The sequence below is a fragment of the Sturnira hondurensis genome, unplaced genomic scaffold (assembly GCF_014824575.4).
Source record: "Sturnira hondurensis isolate 20B ecotype Veracruz unplaced genomic scaffold, ASM1482457v3 Scaffold0001074, whole genome shotgun sequence".
In the NCBI taxonomy this organism is placed as follows: domain Eukaryota; kingdom Metazoa; phylum Chordata; class Mammalia; order Chiroptera; family Phyllostomidae; genus Sturnira; species Sturnira hondurensis.
The window spans coordinates 1,349,856-1,362,573 of record NW_028073705.1 but is presented as its reverse complement, the minus strand read 5'-3'; the positions used below and the strand labels follow the sequence as shown (position 1 = coordinate 1,362,573).

The 12,718-nt window shown below is 41.4% G+C and overlaps 1 pseudogene; it reads left to right on the top strand.

Moving 5' to 3' along the window:
• Positions 1 to 824: 824 nt before the first annotated feature.
• LOC118996981 (synaptophysin-like protein 1) lies at positions 825 to 12,129 on the top strand (annotated as a pseudogene).
• The last annotated feature ends 589 nt before the right edge of the window (positions 12,130 to 12,718 follow it).

Genomic DNA, 12,718 nt, shown 5'->3' with positions numbered 1-12,718 from the left:
CCCTCAATATAGTGACCACACCTCCCAGTTTTATCAACCACCACTGATGTAAGAATGTTTGTGTATGTATATATTAGTTTTCTATTACTGCTAAAACAAATTACCACACACTTGTGACTTCAAATGAAAGAAATTTCTTCTCTCACAGTTATGCAGTCTCAGACTCCAAAATTGGCATCACTGGGTCAAATTCAAGGTGTCACACTCCCTCCAGAGTCTGTACAGAATCTTTTCCTGCCTCTTCTACCTTCTGGTGATTGCTGGCATTCTTAGGCTTATGGCTATATCACTTCTTCTTTTTTCCTTAACTTTTAGAAACTGTTTATTTCTCATCAACCTTGTTCCCATTTTCTGTTTAAGAATTGGGGAAAGAACACTTGAGACCACTTGGTGGTTGTTCCTACCCACTCAGTGGCCAGAGCAGTGAAGATGCAGCCCAGTTTCAGTGGCAGCTGGAGATCCAGTCTTCAGTAGAAAGCTGGTGGCCAGGCACAGAGGCCACCCTCACGCCTCTGACCAGTCTGCCACCTGGGTTCAGTAGCAGTGAACTCAGCAGCTGGAGCGGTCCATCCACCCTGAAATGCCTCCTTGATCACAGCCTCCTCAGCAGCAGCCTGCTCTTCCTTTTCAGCCTCGTCAGGATCTCTGTAGAAGCAGAGATCAGGCGTGACCTCCCATGAGTGACCATGGGAGATGGTACCATTCAGACTTCCCAGGCCAGCACCCACCACATCAGACCCACTGAATGAACTCCTTGTTGTGGCGTGAGGATGGCAATGTCCACAGAGCATAGAGGAGAGTTGGTTGCATGGAGCAGAGCGATGATGGTAGGCAGGCTGATGGTCAGCCCTGGGATCAGTGACTGCCAGGAGCCTCAGTGCCTGGAAGGCTGCCTGGATCTGCTTAGGGACGGTTCCATGAGTAAAGTGACCAGCAGTAGGAGTGGCTCTGGGGCAGCAGCACTTCAGCACAGCTCACTGGCCAGTGTTACTGGACACGAGACACTGACATTGGCGGGGTTTTCAAGGGCAGCAATGGTGCAAGCTGCTAGCAGAAGCTTCCCCCAGGTCCTCTTATGAGGTACCTCTTATGAGACTTATGAGGTACACGCCATCACTTTTCCCTTTGTAGACATACGGCTCCATTTGGAAGTCAAAGTTGGTGCCACCTAAGTGGGTTTCTGCTGCAAGGAATTTGAGGACATTTTCTTTCTTCATTTGCTGACATCAAGGGCTCTGGACACTGTGAAAGTTTTCCTTTAAGTTATGTAAGAACCGGGAACAACACCATATGGGCCCCTCTCTGGTAATGCCTTCAGAGCTGTTTCACTTCAATCTTCAAGGTCAACCTCTCTCTGCTTCATCTTCTCATTACCTTCTTCTCAGTGTGACTGGGTCAAAATATCCCTCTGCTTCCCTTTTAGAAGAATAATATTCCCATGTCAAGACTCTTAACCTAATCACATCTACAAAGCCCTCTCTCTTGGGGGTGAATGGTAAGGTGACATTTACAACTTCCAGGGATTAAGACCTGATACCACTGGGGGGATGTTATCCAGCCTCCTATAATTTCTGTCTCCCTTCAATTGCTCGGTGAAGGGTATCTGTTGTTTCCCAGATGCCTAGAACTTAATGGAGGCTTCACTAGTATTTATGAAATGAGTAAAAATGTAGCCAAATGTACTGTATTCTAAAAAGTATTTTTCATTATGTTTATAATTTGATAATAATACATTATACCATTCTAACTGCTATAACAGTAAAAAAGCTTTGATATGATAGTCATCTTACATAAATAAATACATGATTTAATAAAATGGCATTTTATGAGCTTTAAACAAAGTAAATGTTTGAATTATGTTGTTTAAATTAAATGGCTCATTTATGTTCATTTGTAAGCATTACTGAGTGTGACTACCTTCCTAATATAGAAATATGATCATATTCTAAGTTATGCATTTTAATGACATGTAACTTGAAATTTAAACTGAAATCATGTTGTGGTATAAGTATAACCTTTGTATCCATCCACTCATCACTTTTTTCAGGTGATTTGACACTTTGAAAGAAAAATTTTAAATCTTATATTTTCCAATAGGCTAAATAAGTGGTAAGAAATGGACAAATCTGGTTCTAACCCTTGCTTTGCCACTTATTGCTTGGTAATCCTGGGCAAGATATTTGAGAGTCACCATCCTTGTTCTGTAAATGAAATTCTTAAGAGTGATGTGAGGTGAAATGTGCCTCTCAGCTTTCAGTCAATATCAGTTCACTCTTTTTCCTTCCTTTCTCACAAACATGACAGGAAAAAATAAATCTTGTTTAGCTCAGATTAATAACTCCTAAAACCCACACATACTATACATGAACATATTTGGCCTAAAATGGACACACAGTATGATGTGAGGCACTACCCTGCCAGAGCTCACTCTCTTCCATTTCCTTTTCTCACTGAGAAGCTGCCCCGGCTGCATGGGATTTGACGCCTCTGCTGGGAAGGAAGAGAAGAAAGAGACGGAGGAACATTGAGCCCCTTTCAGAGAAGATGCTGTCGTTTGAGCATCTGGTGGTTAAGCTGAAGCTTCACCACAATTCAGGCTGTGCAGGCTGGCAGAGGGAAGGGAGGGGTCACCATCAGAACTGTTCAAGGGACAGTGAGAGAGAGAGAAAGAGAGAGAGAGAGACATAGATATGGAGATACCAGGCTTTCTTCAGGGAGAAAGAAACTACAAACAGGGTGAATTTTTTTGAACATAATAAAAATGCCAGTTTACCAATGTGAGGCTGGCAGTGGTGCCACAGAGTGGCACAGAGTGTATGTTGAAGGAAAATATATGTCACATCTCAACCATTTAGAAGATTATTTTCTCACCAATCCCATACTTCCTGTTATTATAACTCACATCTATTTCACAGAATTTGGAATTCAGAGGAGTTCTTAGAGATAATTTAGCTCAATTTCCTTCCAGAAATCTCCTCTACAACATTCATAACAGATGGCCAGCCACTGTGCTGTTGCTTTTGTTATAATTCACATATTTCTTTTATAATCAGTTTTTATAGAACACCATTAAGATAAAGAGTTTATTTTTCAAGTTCCCATTGAGATGACTCTCTCTCTACTGTGTGTGTATGTGTGGGATTTTACTGTGTGTGTCTCTCATATGTGAGAGACACATATGAGAGTGTCACATATGGGATTAGACCCCGGGACTTTCTGCCCAGGACAAAAAAAGGAGAAAGGATTTCCTGACTTGACATATTCCTGGGAAGGACTCAGTGCCAGGGAATGGGGAGGAAAGGATAAGAATATTTAAAAAGAAATCTCTTAGCTTGAAAAATATCCTTCTGACCTTTAGGTGTGGTCTTTTTCAAATAATGCAATTGAAATTTTCTTCTTATACAAGTAACCCAGTTTCAAAGAGAAATTTTGGAAATACCAAAAAAGCTGACAAAGTAATAAACATTTGAGGGTCCTAAAATTACAATGTTTCCTCAGTTTTTATATTCTGCTCTTTTTACATTATTTTGTGGAAATTTTCCATGTTGTTATAAGATCTCTGATATAATTTCTAATTGTTCATCATATTCTGTTGTATATTCTGTTGTATAGCTGAGGAATTACTTACTTAACCAACCCCTTCTAGTTTCTCTCACCTCTTGCCTCTTCATGCTGGTCAGGGAAGCTGCCTCTGGCATAAGCACTTCTTAATCTGCCTTGACATTCATACAGACACATAAACACTTGTCTCAGTGCATTTGCATGGGACAACACAATTACAGTGCATTTCCTGGGAGTAATCACAGTGATGCTACAGAGTCCATCTTTGGGTTTTGTGTAGATGATATGTTAATTATTCTCTGTCAAACCACAAACTTCTATTCCCCAAGCAATTCTCAGCAAATACAGTCATTTGTATTTCATGCCACAAGTGAGTGTAAGTCTAAATGGCCCCTTTAAACAGCCTTGGCTGCTAACTTTGGCTCCATTGACATGCTGCAGTCAAGGTTCAGGCAAAGGCTGGGCCACAATCTCAGCCTTGCTGGCCCAGATGAGCTATGCAGAACCTCCGGCCTCACATTCTGTGCCAACTGACCCAGGCCAAAGTGTGGTCCCAGGGCTCCCACTCCAGGAGCAAGCAGTGCTGCTCACACCTCCACTTTCACCCACTTGGCTTCTGTAGTTCCCTAATCCAGTGGGTCATTGTGCTGCCCTGTTGTTGCTGATAAAAAGTGGCAATGGGGCCTGAATGCAGAATGTAAACACTTGCAATGGGATTCCAGGGGAGCCCCCATGACTTGCTGCTTTGTGAAGGACATAAGGAGTTGGGGCTTCTAAAGTTACAGAATCTTGAATCTGTTTAGAGCCAATTGCCTTATTCACTTGGACTATTCGGCCCTGTAAGGACACACTCACCTTTTAAAAGACATCCTGGCCAATAAGACTCACCTTTGGGTTTGATCTCTGAGTTCCCAACTCTCTATTTCACTTGGCACTAACTGAACAGCAGTTCGTAAGGCCAGCTTTAGCACATAGTCCTTGACCTTACTGATTCTAATAACTTTCACCTTCTCATCACACCCTGGATGAGATCACTATCTTACTTCATCTTACTTCCTCTCATATTCTGTGGCAGATATAATTGCTGAGTTCACTAGGGGTCTTTAGGCATTAGATTTTGCGTTTTCACAGGAAATAATGCCCTTCTTACCTCCTTGGTTCTGCACATTTCCACTTGGGCCTTAACCAGTACCCCTGTGCTATCTCCTGTTGACTGTAGCAGTGCCAAGACTTTATCATGTAACTTTGGAGGCAGTGGGAATGTACACAGGAGAGAACAAAGAAAGACACATGTGTAAGGGCTGGTGGTAACCACTGATTTTGGCTGGCACTCACTTTCTCCTAGTAACAGACTTTGTCTCCTAGCTGCAGAAATGGACACATGAACCTGTTCTAGCTAGTCATAGGGCCCTCTTACCCTGGACACAATGATATCCCTAGGCATGGGTGTGAGACCCATACAGAGTTCATTTGAGTTCCCTCTGGGATTGATTTAGGTAGACATGTTCTATGCCATGTGATTAAGGAGAGAAAAGAAAGCCAGTACAGAAAGAAGAGCAAAGACAGCAGAAATGAAAGACAGAAAGACAAAAGTGCTGTGGAGGCACCAAGCACTGGTTCTGGTCATTGAGGCCCTGTCCCCTCCATTGTTACTTCAATCACATGAAAATCCTCAGCATCTCTCTTAAAAATGGGAGCCAATTATTCTCTTCTCTTGCATAAGCTAAATTGTAATGGCCTCTGAGCACACATGGCCACAATGGCCCTGATAAATGCACATTCTGATGCCAGCAGGTGCCAGTTTGATTTGGATATAGATGAGACATCCCTCTAGGGACTTCTGGAAATAACACAAAGACACTTTGAGAAAGACCCGTGTCTTGCAGACAAGCAGTATGAGATCTCCTGCCATAATAATTTGGATTATAAAAGGGAAGTATGAATTTTTTCTGTAATGATAGGCTGGTGAAACCAGTCATATGTAGGGTATACCCTCAGAAATTCATGCAAATCTATCACTCAGACTGGCTCTGGGCTGGATCTCTCCCCACCTTCCCAGTGCCCCGGTCTGAAACCAACCTCTCAAGAGCACTTGGCTCTACCTAGCCAGACACACCCTCTGCTTCACCCAATATTTTGCAGAGAGTTTTCTAAGGGAGACTTGTTGAGGTTTTAATGGGCAGATAAATGTAGAAGGAGGAGGAGGAGAAATAATCAAGATTTGAGTTTGGGGAGGAAGTTGTTTGATGATGCCACTAACCTAGATAAAAAATTATTGAGGGGAGAGCAGGTGTGTGGAAGGGATAAATTCAGAGTAGAAGATATACAGACAGTACATGTAGGACACTGAGACCCACTGTTCCTGCTGCTTTAGCAGGTGTTTGGAAACACAGATCTACAACTTAGAAGACAGCTCCAGGCCAGGTCTTAAGAACTAGATGTCACAGGTAGATGGAACTGAAACCATGAGGATTAAATAAAATTACTTAAGTAGGTAGTGTATTGATTTCCTAGAGCTATAGTAACAAATTAGCACAAACTTGGGGGTGTGTAAAACAACAGAAATGTGTTCTCTCACAGTTCAGGAGGCTAGAAATCCAAAATCAAGTTGTCATTAGGGACATACTCCCTTTGAAGGCTCTAAAAAAGAATGCTTCCTTGCCTCTTCTCGCTTTCCAATAGTTGCTGGCAATTGTCGGAGTTTCTTGGCTTGGAGTTATGTCACTCCACTCTTAGCCTCTGTGGTCACATGGCCTTCTTCCCTCTGTTTCTGTCTATCTTTGTGTGTCCTCTCCTTTTCTCATAAGGTCACCTGTCCTATTGGATTTAGGGAACACCTTAATCCAGTACAACTTCATCCTAACTTATTACTTCTATCAAGACCCCAGTTCTAAATATAAAGTCACATTCTGAGGTTTCAAGAAGACATGAATTTGAGAACACATTAAGGATGAAGGTGGAGAGAGAGAAAACAGAAAGCTAAGGACAGAATCATGAGAAACAGTAAACTTTGGTTAGAAGAGGAAGAAGAAACAAGAGAGGGAGGGGGAAAGCAAGCCAGGGGAGTGAAGCATGTTCTGGAAGCACAGGATATCCACACCTGCTAAGAGGTCAAGGGTGAGGGATGCAAACAGTTCACTTTATGTGTTTATCAGAAAGTGCCAGTCACCTTGGTAGTATGACCAAACAAGTCAGTTTGCCTAAGACTGATAGGGGACTCAAGGTTGAAAAATTTTAGTTTAAGTAATAGCTAATAAGTTTAGTAATCAATGCATGTAAAAGCTATTATTCCAGGAACTGAAGGCATGACTCACCCTGACTCCAGGAGATCATAAACAGTCCCACCTCTGTGCCTCAGGAAAACTACAAGCAATTCAAGATGGTATCTGACCCATTGTACTCCAGATTGAGATGACCACTGCCCAGGACACAGCTAGAGACTGCCTGGGGCACAATTAAATGCCACTGCCCAAGGTGTGAATGCTGCAGTTTTTAAAATCCAGTTAACTTTTCCCTGAATTCCAAATCCTTTACCTACACTTTGTTCTCCTTATAAAAAGGGCCACTTTAAAATAAAATTTAAGACAGTCTGTTAGGGTATGAACCCACCGTCTTCTAAGGTCACCAGCCATTTGAATAAAGCACCATAAAAATTCAATCCCTGTCTCTGCTTATTGGGTTCGGTATGTGACAGGCAGCACAAATGCTGGCCTTTTTGGGTTTTAAGACTGCGGGGGTAGGGGGTTGCCTTGCATGCAGGTCTTTCAGTGCTAAAATTGGGATAGTTTTAGCAAAGAGACCAAACCATTCTTTCCACCTCAGCATCAGCAGTTATTTAGAAATGAGTGTGGAGAAAAGGCAGGGATGAAGCTTAATGTGTTGGGAAGTGAATGGGGCATGATTATGGCTTTTCTGACAATTCCACCACATTGGGAGGGTTTTTTTAAAGATTTTATTTATTTATATTTAGAGGGGAAGGGAAGGAGAGAGGGAGAGAAATATCTATGTATGGTTGCCTCTGCTGGGGACATACAATGTATTGTGTGTCCCCTGCCAGGAACTGGCCTGCAACCCAAGCATGTGCCCTGACTGGGAATTGAACTGCGATCCTCTGATTCGCAGGCCCACACTCAATCCACTGAGCTACACATACCAGGGTGGGAGTTTTCTTAGTTAGAATGTGGGTTTGGGTTTTTTGTCCAAAGTAAAATCTTCAGCTCAGTCCCTAACCATGAGATATCAAGGAACAAGTAAATTGTTGGAAATTAAGGTGCCCCTCAAATACAGTGGAAGCCATTGTGATCCTCCTTGTCTGATGGAACACTCTAGGGCATGCTATTTAAATGGACCCAATTTTGAAAGTTCACCTATCTCACTGAGTGTGCTAGCTATCTTGCTCTTTCTTCAAAGCACTTATCTTTAAAGTATTAAACACAAGGTAAACTTTTCCTTAAAAAGAAACTGTCAAAATGTTTGGCTCCACCCAGGCTTTTGGATGTGTGATTTCATTACTCATGCTTCACTCTCCCCTTCTGGCTCTGGATCTGTAGTTTATGGAATATCTGCACAAGGAGTCTCTCTTTTCCATAAACCGATCTCTCTACCCTCTTAGCCCAGAATAACTTTCCATTTTTCCTGATAAAGCATTGATGCCACAAGCCAGCACATATCAAGTCTGTCATTATACAAACACAGACTGGACTTCCATCCAGCCCAGATCAGAAACCAACCAGATCACTGTCCGTGCTCCTTAAGTGTTTGCTGATGATGAACAGCAAAGGAGGTTAAATAAATATTTTCAGTCTTAACTCACACTAACAAGCATTTTAAAATGCACATAAAACTCCACCTAAATAAAATACCTCAGTCGGCTTTCCACCTCTTTTCTGATGAAGACCAATATTGTTTGCGTGTCTTCTGAGGATACTGCCCACCTCCCCAGATTTGTCTTACCCTAGATTCCTTTCCCTTTCTGCTCTCAGTCCTGCTGCCTAGTTTTTAATACATCAGATGTGGTATTTTTCCTTATGATATTTCCTCTGAGTTGAATGTTCTTCATTCTCCTTTTACCTGGTTATCTCCTGCTCATCTTCCTCTTGTCACCTCAAATTTCACATTCTCAGGGAAGCTTTTCCTGACAATTCTCATCTCTCGCCTTCCTACAAACCCCAGATCTCTAGGCTGGGTCAGAGTCTTTGATTTGCTAACAAAGAACCTCTACCAAGTCAAAATGGGCTGGCAATATAAGCCTAGTAAGCACCATCAAAATCTCAGGGGTGGGTGAGGGAAGATCCACTGAGCTAGAGACACTCAACTTCCAAGGCTCAATGCTAAATCCATTAACTTGCCCTCTCCTGGGATCTCACAAGTACACGTGTGTATCTATAACTATCTATCTATCTATCTATCTATCTATCTATCTATCATCTATGGCTCTATATAGTTTTGTGATACAATTATTTGTTAGATATAGACATCCAAGTCTTATCTATTATTCTCTTTGAGATATTGTGTCTGGTTCACCTTTGAGTCCCTTACAATGCTAATCATTCACTTGTAGGCAGTAGATACTCTATAATGTTTGTTGAATTAATTAATTAACTCATGTATGAATGATTATTGATAGCATTTTCTTTTCTTTTGTATTTCTGAGAAATGTAAGATTCTTTATCTCCTCCCATTAACAATATTTTTAGAAAACTTAACTTCCAATGACTGTTCAAAAGCAGTTTAGATATGTATGTTTGTAATAGCTTTGACCCCATAAAGAGTCAATGAAGTAAGTGTCAAGTGTCTGTGATATACAAGAATCATAGTGTGGCAATAGAATGCTTCATTTCAGTGTGATAATTTGGGACTAAAAAATCTCTAACAAATTTGGATTCCCAAGCCTGATTTTAGCTGCCACAAGGCAAGTCTCCCATTTTTGCACTACGATCCTTACTCTTTCCCTTCTTTCTTCCCTTCCTTCCTTCCCTCATTTCTTCAAAAAAATAACACAAAAAACTTTTTGAACACCTGTTAGACATGGTCATGACAGCTCTGGATTAGATATTTTGTAAGGAGTAAGACAAAAGAGGAGATCACTTTGTTCTTGCACATTTGGAAAGAAAAGTTCAGTAAATGAGGTATTGACAGATAGCAGAAGACCTGAATTTGACTCCCCACGCTTACTCTGTCAGTAAGTAGCAAAGTGAACTTAGCAAATCATCCTCACAGTTCTGGACCTCAGATTGTTGTATGTAGAATTAGTGTATCACACTGGATGACGCCAAATGAATATTAGGGATTAGGAAGTCAGTGTCCCAGAGATGAGACCAGTCTCTAGAGATGCTTGGAAGGAACACATTATACCATTTTTTTTGGTACCTATTGAGCCCTGTCTCCTCCCATGGGGCAAATGGTAGAGGGATTTAGTGGCAGTTAGGTTAAATAGAAGGTCCTCTTCCAGTACCAGGGACTAAGTCCTGCTGCTGGGCTTTGGCTACCTCCACTATCTACAAGGCTGGAAACATATCTCAAAACTATCTCAAGGCATAGTCTATTGGATCTCATGCATAAGACTGGATGTTTTATTAGCATTTTCAACTGATCTAGTGATTTGGAATAGATGATATGTTTCTTAACTAGTAATCATAAAACTTTATGGAAATAGAGCTCAAAATCTAATCATTTTATTTACTTTCTGATATTTTATGTGATCACTGTGAAGATATATTTAATTTTTTTTAATTTTTGATGCATGTATATAAGTAACAAAAGTAACTAGAGACACTCATGTAAGAATGATTATTGAAATACTTCTTTCAAAGAAGTCTGAGACTAGATCAATCAGCACACATTCAGTCACAGGTAACTGAAAACTCAACTGGCAGTGACTGAAATCTTAAAAACAGTTTTGTTTACCCTACAAGACATCTGGAGTGGGTAGTTCCAGATGTTGGGCCCTGGATTTGTGTTTCTGCCATTCTCCTGCTTTCTTGTAGTCACAAGACAGCTACTACAGATTCAGATAGCAAGTCCTCACGTGACTGTATTCTCAGAAAGAAAGTGAAGGTGCAGAATAGACCTTTCTGTGTGTTCCTCTCTCCTTCTGTTACAAAAGAAAACATCTCAGGAGCTTCCCCAGAAGACTTCCCCTTCATCTCAGCAGCAAAGGACATTGACAAAGCAAAAATCCATTGTTGTTTTTAGCCTCCACTGTGGAAAGTGTAGGAGAAAGTTGGGCCTGTCTTGGGATGGCCCGCTGGAATGTTTGCCAGAGCACCTCTCCTTGGCCCCCAAAATCTGCAGATACTGTTCCTCCCTGACAGATATTGTAGGTGAAACATTCTCACCCACTGTCTCTGGGAGAACAAATCCACAGGATCACTGGTTACCATAGCAAGCACCAAATCTCTGATCTCTGGGTGGTTTGTAACTTTCTCCATCAAGTCTCAGAGTAGATTCTTATGGCACAGCAGCCTATAGCTAAACAACAGTGTACCAACTCCAAACACTACAATACGGAAGGATCAATAAAAACTTTCATTTAGAAAAAAAGAGGCCACTCCACCTGGCAGCCTCCTGGGCTGCCTCCCGGAGTTGCCCCTCTTGCCGTGCCTATCTGCCTGCTGGAAGGGACTGCTCTTTCTCCTCAGTCTCCCTCCTCCTCTGCCCCACAGTCCTGGTTGTCACTTTCTTCTTCCCTCAGAAGTCATTCTCCTTCCAGCTCAACCTTAATCCACTCAAGTAGCCACTCAGCTTCATCAAGGTCCTCTAGAGGACTGCTTCTGTCTTTGCCTTTGCCACCTGTGGAGGTTTTCAGGGCAAAATAGAAGTTCTAGTGAGATGTTTGACTAAAAAGAACTTGCCAATAAAACAGTTACACTTACTTTTTTGGTCATCCATTCAGGTTGAATCAGGTATCGTTTCAGGTACTTCCCAGTGTAAATGCCTGTGGTATAGTTTGGAGCATGTCCTTACTGGAGATTACTACCCTTCTGCACAATCCTGTGTTATCTCCCAACAGGGGTGTCCAGGCTTTTGGAGACTCTGAGCCACACTGGAAGAAGAAGATCTGTTTTGGGACACACCTTAAATATATTGTGACAGGTAATCACAAGAAAACCTCATGTTTTAAGTAAATGTATGATTTTGGGTTGGGCCGCACTCATAGCCATCCTGGGCCCCCGGTGGGAGACCCTGCTACACCATTGCTGCTCTTCTGCTCCCTGTTGATTACATAAACCTGTATGGGGGTAATCAAAAACTTCCCATATTGATGTTGTTGTTATTCTTGTTGCCATTTTCTTGGGGCTGGTGAGAACTTCAGCCTGGGCTGAAGCTCTTATGGATATTAAAATAGCTGCTGGTCACAATATTGTCCAGGAACTTGCACCCTGTAATTCTCAAGAAGTGATGTGTTATTTTGGCTCTGTGACTAGTATCTGTGATCTTCGGCTCTCTGAATATGATACTTTGGGGAGGAAATGCATAGTTTGTGTGCAAGGATACCAGCTTACACAGTTGATCAAATACTTCTGCATCCCATTACCAAGAGATATTCCACCTCCTACCAGAATATAATTATAGGGAGAAGTACACTTCATGAAATGTACATCTATACTATGACCTATTGACAACATCTTGAAAAGCATTGTTTGTTTCTAATAAAAGTAATGGCTTTACAGTAAGTTGGTGGGTTTAAAATTTTGCTGCTTTTTTTTTTTACATAAAGCCTGTGCCTTTCCTAGAAATTTAAGATATAAATGTATTTTCTCTTGTAAATTTGAAAATTCAGGGGCCTATTATGAGATGATACATTTTTATTTGTTCGTGTCTTCCTTGATTTCTTCCTTCGGTGTTGTATAGTTTTCTGCGTACAGGTCTTTTACCTCCTTGGTTAGGTTTATTCCCAGATATTTTATTTTTGTTTTTGCTATATGAAATGGGATTTTTTCCCTGATTTCTGCTTCTTCTGTTTCATTGTTGGTATAAAAAATGCCTTCGATTTCTAGATGTTGACTTTGTATCCCGCTGTTTTGCCAAATTCACTTATTAGTTTGAGCAGTTTTTTGTTAGAGGCTATAGGCTTCTCCATGTACACTATCATGTCATCTGCAAACAATGACAGTTTTGTTTCCTCCTTTCCGATTTGTATGCCTTTTATTTCCTT